Source organism: Girardinichthys multiradiatus, chromosome 24 (genome assembly GCF_021462225.1).
Source record: "Girardinichthys multiradiatus isolate DD_20200921_A chromosome 24, DD_fGirMul_XY1, whole genome shotgun sequence".
NCBI classification, from domain to species: Eukaryota; Metazoa; Chordata; class Actinopteri; order Cyprinodontiformes; family Goodeidae; genus Girardinichthys; species Girardinichthys multiradiatus.
In genome coordinates this window covers 4675553-4695751 of record NC_061816.1, presented here as the reverse complement: position 1 = coordinate 4695751, position 20199 = coordinate 4675553, and the positions used below count along the sequence as shown (strand labels likewise).

Genomic DNA, 20199 nt, shown 5'->3' with positions numbered 1-20199 from the left:
AGCTTGCATTTAGGTGGGCCTGCCATTTTGGGCCGGGTTTCTTGTTGGTGGCCTTGGTGTAGGTGTGGGACGTGTTTTGTTGCCTCGCTTGCCTGGTTGTGGCTGCGGTCCGGTGCCAGGCATCGGGGACTGGGCACTGTGTTGGCTCCTCCCCGTGGGTTCGGGGGTGGTTGGGCATGTTGGTCATGTTCCCTCCTTTGTTTGGCGTATTCTGGTTGCACTGGGCCGGCTGGTCTGCTCTTTTTTCAGTAGTGGGGTTGCACTCTTGGTTGTTGCTGTGCATGCTTCCGGCTGGCTCTTTGGCTTTTTGTTGGGGGTCGGTGGCTCCTTCGGGCGGGGGATTGGGTGTCGGGGCTGGGGATCAGGGTTGGAGGGATTGGGTGGTTCTGGGAGGGGGCTGGGGGTGTTGGTCCCGGTTTTCGGTTGGTTCTCAGGGCCTGGTCCCTGTCCCTGTCCCTAGCCTTTTGCCTGATAGACGTACCTATGCCCCCTTCCTTTGTTGGAACGCGGCGAACGGGAGTGCTTATTGGGGTCAGTCGAGGAGCTGGGTCCCTGGGAGAGCCTTTTACCACACAGTCCTTCCCTCCCTATCCCTGGACCCCTCCCTCCGCCCACTCCATCACACTACCACTCATGTAGGGCCTTGGGGTGCAGGTGCGTCATTGGAGTGCTGCAAGGGTTTTCCATCTCTGTAGTTTGAGGTGGCGGGCTGGAGGGTGGCGTGGGGGGCTGCAGCGTGGGGGGTGAGGGGGTTTGTGTCGTCTTCTTGGTTGTGGGGTCACCAGCATGTGGATCGGCTAAGCGACGATGGCAGAGCTGAGCTGGACAATGTTTCTACCAGGGGTATCATTGCAGTGGCTGTGATGTGGTGTGTCTGTGTGGTTGCAGGGGTGTGGTGGGGGACACCTGCCCCGAGTGCTTGACGCTGGCCGGTGGGGTCGGGGGTTCCATTGTGAGCTCGGTGCTCAACGGTGTCTGCCCTGTTGCGCCTGTGGGCGGGGGCTGGGTTGACGTTGCGCTGGGCTGTTGCCTTGCTGTCATGGCGCGCTGTGTGGTGGGGGCGGGACGCGGCAGGGTTGCTTGGAGCGGGGCTGTGTGGGTGCTGTTTCATCGGTTTTTCGAGGCATTTGGGTTCGGAGGCATGTGTTCGATATCTGTGACCTGGTTGGTGGTGGCCCTATGGGAAAATTCAGGTCGGGGTTCATTGGGGATGGGGGGCTTATGGAGTTGGGATCGGAATTCATTGGGGGGTTGGGACTATTTTATTCTGTGGTGGCTCTGGTTGGTGGGCTGGTTTGGACCATGTAGTACCCTCTTTTGTACATGATCACCTCTCCAGATGAGGATGGGGGTCGTTAGGGACTGAGATCGGGGCGGGAGGTCGGCGTCGCTGAGGTTCCGGCACGAGCCTGGGCTAGCCCGGACCAGGTTCAGGTGCTTGGGCGGTCTGCCTGTCTCCACCCCCGGAGGGAAGGAGACCACCTCCTGGTTCTGGTTGTCCCTATGGGGTATCAACACCTGGACCTGGGAGTATAGAGTATGTATGGGGAGTGTGAGTGTACGACGTCCATTGTTGTTTGTCTTTACGTTGGGTGGGTGGGTGTGAGCGTTTTTATGTGTATGCATGAAGGTAGGAATGTGTGATTGTGACTGTGTGTGCCTGTTTTTTGTGTCAGGTTGGGTCTTGGGCCCCCATCAAATATGGGGCCTGTTCCCTTCCTGCCACACTACCTGTCGGTGGTTGGTGTCTCTGCCCGCCGGTGTACTTGTTGTTCTCGGTATCCAGGGCTGGGTGCTTTGGTGTGTGCTGGCTCACTCCCGGTGGGCTCTGTCGGGCCTCTGCTTAGGAGTGATATGTCCAGGAGTCTTGGGTTTCTAGGTCTGCTCTGGCGTAGACGGCTGTCGGTGGGGCCTGTGAGCTAGTCGTTGCAGCTCCCTGGGGTTTCTGCACTGTGGCTGCTGGGTGGTTCCCCTGGGACTCTCCCTTGCCCTTCTCTGGGGGGTTGCGGAAGTCCCGGCGGTGGTTCTCCTGGGGTTTCTGTGCTCTGGGGGGCCTTTGAATGTCTCTAGCTTGGATCTCCTCCAGTCCTGGGTCCAGGGGGGCAGGTCTTTGGCTCCTCACCCTCACTATTGCATATTTTTACAGAGAATCATTGTATACACAAGTGCGCTCACACTCAGACCCACAGGTGTTTAGATTCAGGTGTTAACAGATACACAAATGTTCTATATTGAGCTGCATTTACCACTAAATACATCTTGCAGTGAAAGTACTGTGCACTTTTCATTAAAAAAGCTGATAATATGAACGTTTCTCCAGGTGCAGAAGTAAGCAGGGTGTTATTGTGTATTCTCTTCATCCTTCTTTCTTTCCCCCATTCTATTCTCCTTCTCTCCGCTTTTCCTTTTTGCCGGCCCTTTTTCTCTTTCGTGCTTGTTTTTTTTTTCCTTTTCATTTCTGTCTCCATGTCCGTATAACTAAAATAATCCCACAGCAGTTTCTAATAAAGTTTATTTTTATAAATATCAAGCAAAGCTTTAAAGCGTTAGCTGTAATGCTCCACTTGTGAAAGTAAATCTGTTGGGCTTTTCCTTGGCACTCAGATAAGAATTCTGAGCGCTACTCTGACGGGCAGGACACGGTAAACAAAAAAAGAAATTTTATGTTCCATAGACATGTGGGGACTGACTATATGTGATGTATCGTGTTTAGGATGTTAATTTCTCTTTATGAATATCGATCCTGGTGGCATCAAAACTGTGATCAGTTGTTCTTCCAGCTAATTATGCATTATATTTACTTTTAAGAGTTGGTTCCTGTCAGTTCTCTGTGTTGGTGCGCAGTTTGTGTGTATGTGTGTTCTTTTCCTTCCCTCTGCTCTAGAGCATTCCCTGGCAGGTGCTGCTGATTGAGTCTAATCACTGGGCTTCTTAAGGAGTTGAGACTAGGAGGGAGACGTCAGCCCGTTGCTACATTTTTGTGGTAACTGACCGTGGTGTGCAGTGCTTTTGCATACATTTTCCTGAGTGTAATCGGAATTTTTCTTGTCTATTTGTCCCCAGACCTTGCCTGTCGGGTTTCTAAGGTTCCTAGTCCTGTGATCTGTTTCTGAGCGAGCTTCAAGGTGTGTTCCTCGTCTCCTAATGTGAGTCTCCCTGCCTCCTCAGCTTCTGGCCCTGGCTTGGGAATGGTTTCTTGTGGTGAACCTTTCTCCTGTTGTTACCTGCCTGTCCAGCCTCCTACATGGGAACGCTTAAGCTGAAACGTCACTTGAGAACTAAGGGAAAGAAAAGAAACTGCTGCTGACCACACTCATCCTGCCAACCTCCATCACAGAGGAAGGACTTTCCTCCCCAGCTAAACCACTACCACTCTGGCTGTAAGTCCCTGAACAAATCCTCCTGAAAGAAAATGCCTTCTAATTTCCCTGGGATATCCATAACCATGTCACCTTCCTTTCCAGAGAAGAATCTGCTCCTGCTGTCGTTGCCTGGATCTCTGTCTTGCCCCGTTCATTTTTTCACAAATAAATCTGTTAAAATGCTGCCCTGAATTTGTGGTTGTGTTCTCCTCAGAGTTTAAAGAAACACTCCATTATGACAGTTCCTTATTTGGCATCTAATGGAAAACGTAAGAATGATCCAGGTTAGTTAGAGAACAGAGAGAGTCACAAATACATGGAAGCTTTCAGAGCTTTGGATCCTCACAGTGAGACCTTCTTGGACTCAGGTAAAGTCAAACCATTCCTACGATGAGTTTCTGAACATTTGGAACAATAATCATGGCGGCACAATTGTTCCTTTTCTTCCCCAAAGACCCCTTCAGGTACCTGAATTGCTGCAGGATGATGTGATGAAGAAACACACCAAGAACAGGATAGTGAACAGGAGGCCAAAAGCGTATTTCACCATTAGAGATTCTATTCTTGAGGAGATGGTTTCATTGAACAGTCATAAACACATGGAAGCTTTCAGAGCTTTGGATCCTCACAGGCAGACCCTTTTGGACTCAGGTAAAGTCAAACCATTCCTGGATTTAACAAAGACTCCAATAAATGAGGCAGAGTTTCCAGCTGCTCATCAGTTATTTTGAAGTCATAGAGCTGTCCAGGGTGCTGAAGCTCTGACTGTTGACCAGCTTCTTCCTACCTATGTCAGTGTTTTGGACTCCATGGTTGTTGTCTGCACTGCATTTAAACATGAGTTGACATTCTGTGGATCCACAGCTATATGGGAAAATCTAATTTTCTACAATGAGGAACGTCTATTCTGATCACAGATTAACTGTAGAAGAGGGCACCTTCTTACTGATTGTCGTTAACATACGGTGTTCAATTAATACAGTTGAAGGACCAACAAGTACTGTATTTAATTTTGAAGGCAATTTAGAAAAGGCATCTGTACTACTGTAACTGTAATTGAACTTGTGGTAAACATTGATATGAGAAAGACAAATTACTTGTTGCAGGGATTTTAGTTGCAATTTTGCTCAGACTTATTGTAACATGTCTTGGGTCAACAAATTCAAAGTAAAGTAACATTAAGAAAACACAAACGATGATGTTGTTGGAAGTAAGGTTTGAGTCAGTGACAAAGGAGAAGGGAGGCAGGGGGATTGGATAGGAAGAAAAACCACACCAGTCATTGTCAGGTATAGTATTTGTACAAGACAGTTCCAGGCTGTCCTTACAGAAGACCACAACAGAAAAAGAAAGAAAATCAGGTTTTCACTAAAGAACTTAACATGCTAAAGGCAACTGTAAACAAAAGGGTTTTAGTGATGTTTTTCTACATCTCTATAATAAAAACTACACCAGGTAGTAACCACAGCCCTGAATCTGTAGAGTCCAGTCCTGAGGTGTGAGCTATTGCCTCCATTATCTCACCACCAGTGACAAATGAGCACTGATGATGAAATATAGTGATTAATTTAATAATGCAACAAAAAGGACTGCAGAAGGAACCAGGACATAAGATTAGACTCATCTTTGCCAGCAAAGAGACATTAGCGCGCTGTGTCTCTCCTGCCAGCACCGCAGCGGGGTCCGGGTGGAAGAAATAGAATGTAGCAAGAGCGGTGCTTTTATTTGGACAGCGACGTCACGGGAAGTCCGCTGTTTTCCTTTTTCCTGGCTGTGCTGGAAGTAGTTTAATGTGATTTATTTTGAAAAGTTCCAGAAAAGCTCATACTGGCCTTTCATTTTGTTACCATGGCTGTGGTCCCATCAAAGGGAAGACATTTTCATTGTAGACGTGGAGGTAGGTCTTCTTTGACCTTGGCTGACCTTGTCTGATCAGTGTTGTATACAGAGTGCAGATGGATTAAAATTAGGACACATCCACAGTTAGACAGTGGGACATTTTCACCTGTAAAGTAAAGCTTTGAGACATGGTTGTGTTGCAGCTGAGCTGCTGGGAAACTGCCTGGAATGATTCCTTAGGAGTCAAACGTTGGAAGAGATCAACATGTCTGTGAAGCATTTTCCTCATCTGAACCTGTCTGTGACAAACTGAACTAACTTCAACATTTCTGTCCTGCAGATCAGAGTCTCAGCAGTTGTTTAGTCCCACCTCCTGACTCAGGTTCTGTAGCGGTCCAGTCAGCCTGCAGGGTCATCAGAAGTGGAGCCACACAGGTGGTTCTGCTGCTTTGTACTTTAAGGAAATGGATCTTGTTGTTTTGTCTTATCAAGATGTTTCTAGAAACCTGAATGATTCCTGTCTCAGTTGTTTCTAACAGACTGAATATAAAAACCATTACTGTAATACATGTAATGCTCTCTCTGCTGGTCAGAGTCACACACTGCATCAATCACATTAACTAAATGAAGACAAACTGCTGCTTCAGATTTATCAGCTCATTTGACCTCTAACCTTCTGCTGAATGTTTCAAACTTTAATGCCGCCTTCTTCTCTGAACCAAAGCTCTGTTGGACAAACTGGGAACAGTGAAAACTGTTCTGGGATCAGATAAATCAAGAATAAAGTGGTTTTTACTCATCATGGATGCTGCAGAGAACTTCCACCTTGTTGTTAGAACTTAGTTCAAACTCCAGCATCTGCTGGTTTGGGAGGATGGATTAGTGGATTAGTGTAAATACACAACCAATCAATCCTTGGATATATATACAGGTTTAAGAGCAGCATGTGCTTCCATCCAGACAGTGTTTCCTTCAGAGAAGACCTTGAATATTACATCTAAACAACATTAAACTGCGTCCATCATCTATTCTAATGGCAGATCTTCTAACATCATCTTCAGAAACATGTTCCTCACAGCTAAACGTCCTCTGTTTTCTCTCTTTTAAAGCAGTTTTATTGCTGCTTAAAGTTATGATTAAAGCAACCTGTGAAGACAAAGTCAGACACTTCTCACAGCAACCAGCCTCTTGGATCAGTTCCTGCAAACAGGTTTTTCTGGGTTTCCTTCATAGTTTCTGTTCAACAGAAGATTTAAACTCAGGATAGAGAGCTCAAACATTCTCTCTGAAAAATGAAAAATGTCAACAGTTTCTGAAAATGTCTGATAAAATGCTGCCCCTGCCCCTCCTACCTGTCTCATTAGGCTCCGCCTCCATCTCAGGTGAAGTTCTGACTCATTCCATGAAGCAGCTCACCTGTATCTCAGTCCAAGTCCACACATCAAGTGTCTTCAACACTTTCTGAAGTTCTAACAAACTGTAAGTTCATTTTTATACATAGTTAAACTTTGACTTTAATCATTTTTAACTTTTTCATGTTTGGAAAACTTCTTATTTCAGCTCAAAGTTTCAGCAGTTTTATGTTTAAAGGAACATTTACTGGATTATTAAATATCTGAAATCAGTCAACATGATGAACAGCTGATGTTTAAATATTTTCTTCATTAAACAAAGTTAATCTTTTTTAATGCAACACGCAAACTGTCATCTCCACTATTAAAGTCTAACTGATGAGGATCTACAGTCTGGGATCCTGCAAATCCTTCAGTCAAACTGGAATCACTTAATTCCTTCAGCAGCTTGTTTGACTTTCTGTTGACAGAGCGTCTCAAACACTGAGCTGTTCTTTGAGTTTTCACATGTTAAATATCATTTAGTTTCAGAGTCTTTGTCAGTGTTGCCTTGTTGTTGTTGATTTATTAATCTGTGACATCAGTTGAGACTAACTTGTAAATGTTTGAAGTTGCTTTCCTGTTAAAATGCTTCATATTTTAAACTGAGTGAGTGTGATGGTCTGAAGATTCCGGTCAAAATGAATTATTATTGGGCTACTAGCACTTTTTAATAATTATAATTTGATAATTGTTATACATATTTAATGATTATTAGCCCAAATCACGCTAAATATAACTGTATTAAATCCTTAACCAAAAGAGTGATTCGAGCTCTAGTCTTATTGACAGTAAATCACTTTCATATAAAATAAACACAAACACCTTCTTTTTATCTATGTGAACATTTATTAAACAAAATAATTTCCTGCAAAAATCAACCAATTATTATGGAGTCAACACTGAGCAGTAATAGAAATCAAACCAGAAACTTATGGATTAAGATGGGAATAGTCAAAGCTTTGGGTTGATTTGCAATGTGGAAGCAACAGTGGACATCTATGGGCTGTTATCCAGGTAGATTAGGTTGTTTGGACCTGCAGCCATCAGCGACCAAGAGCCAGGCCAACCTAACGACTGGTTAACGAACAAGCAGGTTAGCTCCTAGCTACTAATCAGCTCATGGTTAACTGGTTCATACAATAGAACAAAACTCACCAGGGAAACCAGTGGGGAGAAGAGGGAGAGTAACAGGGATCAGGGATGAGACAAAGGAATGATCAGACGCAGCAGCCCAAGACTCGACTGTGGGATTACTCTGATTAACTTTAATAATCCAACTCTAACTCGAGGTTAATAAAAAGTAGTCCAGTTGAAAGCACAAATTTACCTTCAAAACACAGTGCAAACACCAACATTCAATAGAAACTTGTATTAAAGCATCCAGTGACATCTTCTCTTGATCAGGAACAAAGGTTATGAGCTACACACGCATCCATGATGCTGCTCCGGGAGCGGTCCTTCAGCAAAAAGGGTAAAAATATTATGAACCGCGTTCAGTCGACTGAAAAAGAAACACAAGGAAGTCTGGTTGTCTCCTTGGGGGGAACCATTAGTTGGATTCTGCACACCGCTGTTAGAACATCGATCAGGATGGGTGTTAATCTCTTCTTTGAAGGGTTGTTGAGAAAGATTAAAAAAAAGGTTTCTGTTTGTAAACAATTGCAGCACTGTGAGAGTTACTGGTATTACTGGTGTGTGGTCACTGATGGTGACGAGGTGAATCTGTTCCTCGTCTATATTTTCATAATCAAGCCGCTTGTCTAACTGGGAGGAGGAGTGGTGGACTGGTCAGAGCAAGATGGATTATTTAAGTGTTCAGTAACAACAACAAGCATCACAATGACTAAAATCATTCCTGTTCTGCTTTACCAGCTGTGATAAATCGAGGTTCTGCTGGCTAAATCTGGATTGAGGACCAACTTTTATTCTCCTGCTGTGAATGATGAGCTGAAAGATCAGTGAAAGAAAGAGAGGTTGTTAATATTCAGACCATAAACATCCCTGATACACCTGGTTATATAATTAATGATCCTCTTAATTATTCCAGATCTTCCCTCAGGGTCAGAGATGATGTTCCTTTAACTTCTAACTTGTGAACTTTGCTTCCAGCTGAATCTCCTGCAACATTCAGGGCCTCTGCTGTCTTCTTCTGTCCTTGTCCATGTTTGTACTTCAGCAACGATCTCTTCTCTGAAACATCTGAACATCTCTTGCAGCTTTTGTGCTTCCAGAGAAGTTTGTTTAGCAGAACTGAGGCTAGAAAAGGTTGTTTCTAAAGGTTTCTGATCCCTGGTCTGTTTTTTTCAGAAACAAAAAATGTTTTGTTGCTTTGCTGTAAAATATGTTTTTTCTATTTCTGTATAACATATATATTTATTTTATCTTTTAAAATCATGTCCAACATGTGTCTAATTTTAGTTTTGTTCACACGTTTTAGTCGTTTATATTTTTAAAGTAAGTTTTGTATTATTTTCTCCTCCTTTTATGGTGAAAGATTGCAATGAAATCCATTCTGGGTCAGACTGGTCTACGTTCCTGAATGAAACAGACCAGTTTGACATGGAATAGAAACTCATAAGGTTTAATCTAAATTCTGATGAAATCGGATTAAGATTTTATGTAATGGGGTTTTAAACATTTATTTCTTTATTTATAGCCTATTTTAACAATGAATAATTTTTTTCATGAAGGAGGAAGTTGGTGGTTAAATTCCTTCTCCTGCTGAATGACGTCATCTGACTGATCAATATCTTCACATCATGCAGTGTTTCAGTCTGCAGGTCCTTCCCTTTACAGTCAAACTGCAATAATTTCATTCATTTAAACAATCTTTTCATCTCTAACGAACGTCCAACAATCTACTCTTTATTCTGTTGGATGATCTGATGTATCTTAAAATTCAATTCAATTCAAAATCAATTCAGAACTTTAAAGTTAGTTTGTTCATAACTTCATGAGTTTAAGTTACCTTGAAGTGAAGCTTGTTATTTTAGGCAGAATTAGACCTTCATCATAGCTACATTGTCCTGTGATGGTTTGGCGACCTGTCCAGGGTGAACTCTGCCTCTCGCCTGTAGACTGCTGGAGATAAGCACCAGCTCCCCACTGTGGAATAAGCGTAGAGAAGATGAATGACGAATGAATGATAGCTACAGTTAAAGTTTTCTATGCCTTTCTGCTGAGAACATACATTAGGATCACAATACTCACCTTCTGATGTTTCCACCTGCATCTTTTAGAAATAAAATAACATTCTTACTGGTTTTCTTGCAGGTAGAACAGACTGGTTTTGCTCCTCTTCCTCCTCACGCCTCCAGATCAGGTGAAACTGTTAGAGGTTGTTGTTCATAGAGGTTGAGCATCTTCAGCCTTTTGGACACTTTAACCAATCTGTAAGTTGCTCTGTTTCATACCTGATCTTAGTTTTTAGAGTCTTTCCTGTTTATTTCTGCTCTCTGATGTCTGGAGAAAATGTTCCCTTTTTATCTCAGCCTAGTTTAATCTTTCTGCTATTTATAAAGACAGTTCTAAAGGATTATTGATTAACCATCAGATATCAATCAAACAAAGTATAAAGAGCTGGTTATTTCACTTTTTTACCACATATAAACTATATTTCAGTCAGACAAAACACCTTCCTGTTACTTCCTGTATTGCCTTATAAGGTAAATGGATTTTCAGGTTAAAACAGTCCATGTATGAATTGTACGTAGCTGCCTGTGAAATAAAGTAGTTTCAGATGTTCAGTGTTTATTCTCCTTTAGTATTGTAACTGGTTTTATTGAGCAGCTGCAGCAGGAAACAGTCTGACTGATCAGGATCTACAGTCTGGGATCCTGCAGCTCCTTCAGTCAGACTTTAAAGTCAAACTGGAATCACTTCATTCCTTCAACAACTTGTTTTTCTTTCTGTTTAGCTCAAACATTGAGCTGTTCCTTTAGTTTTCACCTGTTAAATATAATTTAGTTTTAGACTCTTTGTCAGTGTTGCCTTGATGATTTTTTAATCTGTGACATCAGTTGAGATTTACGTGTCAATGTTTGGAGTTGCTTTTCTAAAGTCCTGTTAAATTAATTTATATGTTAAACTGAGTGTGATGGTCTGAAGATTCTAGTCAAAGTCAATCTGCATGTTAGTGTTGTGCAATTATGATTTTTGTATATGACATTAGCGCGCTGTGTCTCTCCTGCCAGCACCGCAGCGGGGTCCGGGTGGAAGAAATAGAATGTAGCAAGAGCGGTGCTTTTATTTGGACAGCGACGTCACGGGAAGTCCGCTGTTTTCCTTTTTCCTGGCTGTGCTGGAAGTAGTTTAATGTGATTTATTTTGAAAGTTCCAGAAAAGCTCATACTGGCCTTTCATTTTGTTACCATGGCTGTGGTCCCATCAAAGGGAAGACATTTTCATTGTAGACGTGGAGGTAGGTCTTCTTTGACCTTGGCTGACCTTGTCTGATCAGTGTTGTATACAGAGTGCAGATGGATTAAAATTAGGACACATCCACAGTTAGACAGTGGGACATTTTCACCTGTAAAGTAAAGCTTTGAGACATGGTTGTGTTGCAGCTGAGCTGCTGGGAAACTGCCTGGAATGATTCCTTAGGAGTCAAACGTTGGAAGAGATCAACATGTCTGTGAAGCATTTTCCTCATCTGAACCTGTCTGTGACAAACTGAACTAACTTCAACATTTCTGTCCTGCAGATCAGAGTCTCAGCAGTTGTTTAGTCCCACCTCCTGACTCAGGTTCTGTAGCGGTCCAGTCAGCCTGCAGGGTCATCAGAAGTGGAGCCACACAGGTGGTTCTGCTGCTTTGTACTTTAAGGAAATGGATCTTGTTGTTTTGTCTTATCAAGATGTTTCTAGAAACCTGAATGATTCCTGTCTCAGTTGTTTCTAACAGACTGAATATAAAAACCATTACTGTAATACATGTAATGCTCTCTCTGCTGGTCAGAGTCACACACTGCATCAATCACATTAACTAAATGAAGACAAACTGCTGCTTCAGATTTATCAGCTCATTTGACCTCTAACCTTCTGCTGAATGTTTCAAACTTTAATGCCGCCTTCTTCTCTGAACCAAAGCTCTGTTGGACAAACTGGGAACAGTGAAAACTGTTCTGGGATCAGATAAATCAAGAATAAAGTGGTTTTTACTCATCATGGATGCTGCAGAGAACTTCCACCTTGTTGTTAGAACTTAGTTCAAACTCCAGCATCTGCTGGTTTGGGAGGATGGATTAGTGGATTAGTGTAAATACACAACCAATCAATCCTTGGATATATATACAGGTTTAAGAGCAGCATGTGCTTCCATCCAGACAGTGTTTCCTTCAGAGAAGACCTTGAATATTACATCTAAACAACATTAAACTGCGTCCATCATCTATTCTAATGGCAGATCTTCTAACATCATCTTCAGAAACATGTTCCTCACAGCTAAACGTCCTCTGTTTTCTCTCTTTTAAAGCAGTTTTATTGCTGCTTAAAGTTATGATTAAAGCAACCTGTGAAGACAAAGTCAGACACTTCTCACAGCAACCAGCCTCTTGGATCAGTTCCTGCAAACAGGTTTTTCTGGGTTTCCTTCATAGTTTCTGTTCAACAGAAGATTTAAACTCAGGATAGAGAGCTCAAACATTCTCTCTGAAAAATGAAAAATGTCAACAGTTTCTGAAAATGTCTGATAAAATGCTGCCCCTGCCCCTCCTACCTGTCTCATTAGGCTCCGCCTCCATCTCAGGTGAAGTTCTGACTCATTCCATGAAGCAGCTCACCTGTATCTCAGTCCAAGTCCACACATCAAGTGTCTTCAACACTTTCTGAAGTTCTAACAAACTGTAAGTTCATTTTTATACATAGTTAAACTTTGTCTTTAATCATTTTTAACTTTTTAATGTTTGGAAAACTTCTTATTTCAGCTCAAAGTTTCAGCAGTTTTATGTTTAAAGGAACATTTACTGGATTATTAAATATCTGAAATCAGTCAACATGATGAACAGCTGATGTTTAAATATTTTCTTCATTAAACAAAGTTAATCTTTTTTAATGCAACACGCAAACTGTCATCTCCACTATTAAAGTCTAACTGATGAGGATCTACAGTCTGGGATCCTGCAAATCCTTCAGTCAAACTGGAATCACTTAATTCCTTCAGCAGCTTGTTTGACTTTCTGTTGACAGAGCGTCTCAAACACTGAGCTGTTCTTTGAGTTTTCACATGTTAAATATCATTTAGTTTCAGAGTCTTTGTCAGTGTTGCCTTGTTGTTGTTGATTTATTAATCTGTGACATCAGTTGAGACTAACTTGTAAATGTTTGAAGTTGCTTTCCTGTTAAAATGCTTCATATTTTAAACTGAGTGAGTGTGATGGTCTGAAGATTCCGGTCAAAATGAATTATTATTGGGCTACTAGCACTTTTTAATAATTATAATTTGATAATTGTTATACATATTTAATGATTATTAGCCCAAATCACGCTAAATATAACTGTATTAAATCCTTAACCAAAAGAGTGATTCGAGCTCTAGTCTTATTGACAGTAAATCACTTTCATATAAAATAAACACAAACACCTTCTTTTTATCTATGTGAACATTTATTAAACAAAATAATTTCCTGCAAAAATCAACCAATTATTATGGAGTCAACACTGAGCAGTAATAGAAATCAAACCAGAAACTTATGGATTAAGATGGGAATAGTCAAAGCTTTGGGTTGATTTGCAATGTGGAAGCAACAGTGGACATCTATGGGCTGTTATCCAGGTAGATGAGGTTGTTTGGACCTGCAGCCATCAGCGACCAAGAGCCAGGCCAACCTAACGACTGGTTAACGAACAAGCAGGTTAGCTCCTAGCTACTAATCAGCTCATGGTTAACTGGTTCATACAATAGAACAAAACTCACCAGGGAAACCAGTGGGGAGAAGAGGGAGAGTAACAGGGATCAGGGATGAGACAAAGGAATGATCAGACGCAGCAGCCCAAGACTCGACTGTGGGATTACTCTGATTAACTTTAATAATCCAACTCTAACTCGAGGTTAATAAAAAGTAGTCCAGTTGAAAGCACAAATTTACCTTCAAAACACAGTGCAAACACCAACATTCAATAGAAACTTGTATTAAAGCATCCAGTGACATCTTCTCTTGATCAGGAACAAAGGTTATGAGCTACACACGCATCCATGATGCTGCTCCGGGAGCGGTCCTTCAGCAAAAAGGGTAAAAATATTATGAACCGCGTTCAGTCGACTGAAAAAGAAACACAAGGAAGTCTGGTTGTCTCCTTGGGGGGAACCATTAGTTGGATTCTGCACACCGCTGTTAGAACATCGATCAGGATGGGTGTTAATCTCTTCTTTGAAGGGTTGTTGAGAAAGATTAAAAAAAAGGTTTCTGTTTGTAAACAATTGCAGCACTGTGAGAGTTACTGGTATTACTGGTGTGTGGTCACTGATGGTGACGAGGTGAATCTGTTCCTCGTCTATATTTTCATAATCAAGCCGCTTGTCTAACTGGGAGGAGGAGTGGTGGACTGGTCAGAGCAAGATGGATTATTTAAGTGTTCAGTAACAACAACAAGCATCACAATGACTAAAATCATTCCTGTTCTGCTTTACCAGCTGTGATAAATCGAGGTTCTGCTGGCTAAATCTGGATTGAGGACCAACTTTTATTCTCCTGCTGTGAATGATGAGCTGAAAGATCAGTGAAAGAAAGAGAGGTTGTTAATATTCAGACCATAAACATCCCTGATACACCTGGTTATATAATTAATGATCCTCTTAATTATTCCAGATCTTCCCTCAGGGTCAGAGATGATGTTCCTTTAACTTCTAACTTGTGAACTTTGCTTCCAGCTGAATCTCCTGCAACATTCAGGGCCTCTGCTGTCTTCTTCTGTCCTTGTCCATGTTTGTACTTCAGCAACGATCTCTTCTCTGAAACATCTGAACATCTCTTGCAGCTTTTGTGCTTCCAGAGAAGTTTGTTTAGCAGAACTGAGGCTAGAAAAGGTTGTTTCTAAAGGTTTCTGATCCCTGGTCTGTTTTTTTCAGAAACAAAAAATGTTTTGTTGCTTTGCTGTAAAATATGTTTTTTCTATTTCTGTATAACATATATATTTATTTTATCTTTTAAAATCATGTCCAACATGTGTCTAATTTTAGTTTTGTGCACATGTTTTAGTCTTTTTTATTTTTAAAGTAAGTTTGGGATTTATTTTCTCCTCCTTTTATGGTGAAAGATTGCAATGAAATCCATTCTGGGTCAGACTGGTCTACGTTCCTGAATGAAACAGACCAGTTTGACATGGAATAGAAACTCATAAGGTTTAATCTAAATTCTGATGAAATCGGATTAAGATTTTATGTAATGGGGTTTTAAACATTTATTTCTTTATTTATAGCCTATTTTAACAATGAATGATTTTTTTCATGAAGGAGGAAGTTGGTGGTTAAATTCCTTCTCCTGCTGAATGACGTCATCTGACTGATCAATATCTTCACATCATGCAGTGTTTCAGTCTGCAGGTCCTTCCCTTTACAGTCAAACTGCAATAATTTCATTCATTTAAACAATCTTTTCATCTCTAACGAACGTCCAACAATCTGCTCTTTCTCCTGTTGGATGATCTGATGTATCTTAAAATTCAATTCAATTCAAAATCAATTCAGAACTTTAAAGTTAGTTTGTTCATAACTTCATGAGTTTAAGTTACCTTGAAGTGAAGCTTGTTATTTTAGGCAGAATTAGACCTTCATCATAGCTACATTGTCCTGTGATGGTATGGCGACCTGTCCAGGGTGAACTCTGCCTCTCGCCTGTAGACTGCTGGAGATAAGCACCAGCCCCCCACTGTGGAATAAGCGTATAGAAGATGAATGACGAATGAATGATAGCTACAGTTAAAGTTTTCTATGCCTTTCTGCTGAGAACATACATTAGGATCACAATACTCACCTTCTGATGTTTCCACCTGCATCTTTTAGAAATAAAATAACATTCTTACTGGTTTTCTTGCAGGTAGAACAGACTGGTTTTGCTCCTCCTCCTCTTCACGCCTCCAGATCAGGTGAAACTGTTAGAGGTTGTTGTTCATAGAGGTCGAGCATCTTCAGCCTTTTGGACACTTTAACCAATCTGTAAGTTGCTCTGTTTCATACCTGATCTTAGTTTTTAGAGTCTTTCCTGTTTATTTCTGCTCTCTGATGTCTGGAGAAAATGTTCCCTTTTTATCTCAACCTAGTTTAATCTTTCTGCTATTTATAAAGACAGTTCTAAAGGATTATTGATTAACCATCAGATATCAATCAAACAAAGTATAAAGAGCTGGTTATTTCACTTTTTTACCACATATAAATTATATTTCAGTCAGACAAAACACCTTCCTGTTACTTCCTGTATTGCCTTATAAGGTAAATGGATTTTCAGGTTAAAACAGTCCATGTATGAATTGTACGTAGCTGCCTGTGAAATAAAGTAGTTTTTGATGTTCAGTGTTTATTCTCCTTTAGTATTGTAACTGGTTTTATTGAGCAGCTGCAGCAGGAAACAGTCTGACTGATCAGGATCTACAGTCTGGGATCCTGCAGCTCCTTCAGTCAGACTTTAAAGTCAAACTGGAATCACTTCATTCCTTCAACAACTTGTTTTTCTTTCTGTTTAGCTCAAACATTGAGCTGTTCCTTTAGTTTTCACCTGTTAAATATAATTTAGTTTTAGACTCTTTGTCAGTGTTGCCTTGATGATTTTTTAATCTGTGACATCAGTTGAGATTTACGTGTCAATGTTTGGAGTTGCTTTTCTAAAGTCCTGTTAAATTAATTTATATGTTAAACTGAGTGAATGTGATGGTCTGAAGATTCTAGTCAAAGTCAATCTGCATGTTAGTGTTGTGCAATTATGATTTTTGTATATACTTTATATATATATATATATATATATATATATATATATATATAAAGTCATAATTCATCATTTATAATTCCCAACCAAATTCACCCACATCAATTAATCAACGTTTTCATGAAGGGGAAGTTAATTATTTAATTAAATTCCTTCTCCTGCTGGATGGGATCATCTGTCTTTATGTTGGTTAGTTTTAATAAATTAAGTCAGAACCCCTCCCTGAGTGTCCAAAATGAAAGCAGTTGGACTGTTGTCATGGTTACTCCTACTTGCCCAGCCTCCATCTGACCTGAAGTTCTGACTGGTTCCAGGAAGCTGCTCTGCTGCCTCAGAGTCTGTTTTGTTCAAGTCTTCTTCTGTTCTCTGTGTTGCTTAAATAAACCTTAAGTTTACTTTGTTTCATAGTTAAAGTTGATTTGAACTTTAATAATTTAACAGTGTGTTTCTGCTCTCTGGTGTTTGGAGAACATGTTCTCCTCTTATTTCAGAACCAAGTTTTAGTTTTACTGTATATGAAAGAACATCTACAGGATTATTAGATTATTGTCTGAAACAGTCAACATGATGAGCAGCTGATGTTTGTTTTTACATATAAAGTTACAGCAGCTGATCTTTGACCTGAGCTGAACTTTAAGACTGATTTCAGAGTGAAAGCAGCTTTCAGACTCAGAGGACCGATGACAGAGAAGAAGTCCAGGAGTTTCTCTTCTTCTACACAGACCTGGTCCAGACAGCAGAGAGCTGCAGAGTGAAGAAGTTCATGAGAAGAAGCTGAGTAAGTCCCTCTTTGTTCCTTCAAGTCTCCAAGCAGAGATTTAGTCTCCTGATGAGACACGAGTCCGATCACATGAGACTGCAGAGCAACAGTCTGTGAGTTGATGAGGAGCTGCAAGTTGTTCCCAACAGGAAATAAATCCCACTCTACACTTCCATCCCATCTGCTGCTGCTTTCTGCTCCAACAGACCAACTCTGACTGCAATGTGCTGTTGATCTCTGGGCAAATTATCAGACTGGATCAAACTCCACTTTGATCTTTGGGCCTCCTGATACCTTCAAATTTATTAACATCTTTTATCTTTGGGGTCATTTTACCCCAGGAATTGAAAATTTCACAAATGATCCAAATAAAAAATTGCAGTGTCTGTGTCAATTACTTAATGTTTGTTTGTTGACTACTTAAATATAATAATAGCGAAAGCTATTTATTTTAACAAGAATAATAACACATTATATTATATATTATTATATATTTCATGTAATATTGACCTGAATATTTTTCAAAACATTGAAAACATATTTGTGTAAAATATTGATATTTATCATATGTTGACCCCAAAAGAAAAGAGACGCATACAACATGGGTACATGACATAAAAAAATATGGTCATTTTCATTTTATGTTAATACATGTCATTAAGTTAGGAAAAGTATCTAAATATGAAGCCAAAAAACTTATGTCAAATATTTATTTAGACACGTTAAACATTGAAACATTGATAATTGAAGGGTTAACTGGTTATTTATAGTTCATGTATGTTCGGACCCTCTGTTGGTGAAGTTGGAATAATGCTGACTCATCAGTCAGTGACTGCAAAAGATTTTCAGGATTTAACATGGGGCAGTGAGCGCCCCCTGCTGGTTTATGTCAGTGCTGATGTTCAGTTGAATGATGAGTGTTTCCTCCTCAGATGAAGGTAGAAGGTGTGAACTGAGCAGCATGGATCAGTGTGAGGACAGAGAGGACAAAGTCCCTCCCTCTAAAACCACTCTGTGTGGAGAACATGAGGACCAGAGCAAAGTTCAGAGGTCAGATCACCATCTCTAACTGTCCAGGACTCTTCTCCATGTCAGAGCTCAGCTCTCACATCACCAAACCATCTTTATTCACAGGAAACAATCAGAACCAGAACCTGGACCTGAACCTGAACCTGAACCTGAACCTGGACCCAGCTGTGTGTCCTTAAAGAGCAACATGTCAAAGGATATTGGTATTAATTTTAAATCAGCTCAACGTTCAGCTGCAAACAGGTGAGCTGTTTCTAAATGTTCAAACTAATTAGTTGAAACTAACTTCATTCCAACATATTAATGAGAAAACAACTCTTTCTCACACATGTCTGTGTTCACGTGTGAAGCAGTGTGTGATGGATGCTAAATCATGGAAATAATCAAACCATTGTATTATTGTGATGATATGAAATGATCTTGTTAGATGATATTGGAGCTAAAATCAGTTCTTCCATCCAGTTGAATCATTCTGTATCACCTTGTGTCACATTAGTTCATCAGAGTTGGTGCTTCTGCAGAGCTTAAGGTGACTGCACATGTAGGCAAGTCATGATGCTGATTCAAGGATTAGATGTCAACTAAATAATCCAAACTAAATCTGATGGAAAACATGATCTCTCACTGTTATCTGCAAACATCAGTGAAATCAACAGCTTCTAAAGTACATTTGTGTTCATTCAAAATGATCATCAGTCTTATTATCAGCAAACTGCTCCACAGTCTCCTTCAGCAGCCACTAAATGTCATCAACAATACAAGATCATCTACGTGCTGCTGTGATGAAGTCTGATGATGAGAACAAGATCAATGTTTTAGAGGACATTTAGTGTGGATTACTTGATTTATGAAAGGTCCTTGAATGCACCACCATGGCCTGTATGACCATAAAAAGCTTTCCAGAAGCTCAGAAATGATGAGCTGAGAATAAAACTGCTGCTCTAAAGGGGTTCCATCATCAGTTTAAGACTAGAACAAGTAAAACAAACGATAAGAAGTTAAATGAACTTGTTTCTCCATCAGAAGTTCTGACTCTGATCCAAAGGAAGAAAGTTTGTCAGGATAGAAGATCAGAACACATCAAACACTGTTCTACAGAAAAACTTTCTGATTATTGTTCAGTTCCTGCTACCAAACCAAAACATCATCCCTTATTAATGATCATCAGTGCTAATTATTAATCCATCATTAATATACGGTTTACAGTGAAACCAGGAATATTTGGATCCTCTTCAAACAAGAGCCACTGTGAGACACTTTAGAGTTCTGAGCTTCAGGGTTTAACTTTAAATACATTATTAGACTAAGTTTGAATTCAGTGTTTTTCCTTCAGGATCCAACAGACCCTCAAACCAGAACCAGAACCCAGCTGTGTGTCCTTCAAGAGCGATGCTTCAAAGGGTCTTTTTTATGATTTTAAATCAGATCAACGTTCAGCTGCAAAGAGGTGAGCTCTGTCTAAATGTTTTAACTGTATGAAACTGAACTGATTCATTTTTAAATGTTTTGATTACACATTTTTATTCCTATTTATGAAACTGTTTGTTTTTGCTGGAAGCTTTTCCACAAATTCAGTCTCCAGTGAGTTCAAGGTAAACATTGTTGGAGGTGTTTCTAAGTGTCTGTAGTTCACCTGTTGGTCCAGCAGGGGTCAGGCTGATTCCAGCTGAAGACATAATTCAGGTTCACCATTTTAAAGAAATAATCAATGACAAAATAAATGTGTTCCCACTTCAGACTCTAGTGGATTTTTTTGTTCCTGAATTTGTGCTTCTGATGTTTTTCTCCCTCAGTTTTAATTAATATGTTGAATCAGACGACTTTTAAAGTGAAGAACTAAAGGAGGGCAGATAATACAAGATAAATGACCAAATTAACAACCAACCCTTTTTATCTGATCATA

General features: G+C 40.4%; 1 protein-coding gene, 1 long non-coding RNA gene and 1 pseudogene across 2 annotated transcripts in view; 2 read left to right on the top strand and 1 right to left on the bottom strand.

Annotated features, from left to right (window-relative positions):
• The window catches only part of LOC124861512 (protein NLRC3-like), a 737509-nt gene that overhangs the window by 70764 nt on the left and 646546 nt on the right, over positions 1-20199 (bottom strand). The gene's annotated exons all lie outside the window — the stretch shown is intronic.
• Positions 6560-12421, top strand: LOC124861529. Its single transcript, XR_007036651.1, has 3 exons — positions 6560-6680; positions 9869-9987; positions 12322-12421. It is a non-coding gene; the product is annotated as an uncharacterized LOC124861529 (long non-coding RNA).
• The window catches only part of LOC124861399, a 58724-nt pseudogene continuing 55663 nt past the window's right edge, over positions 17139-20199 (top strand).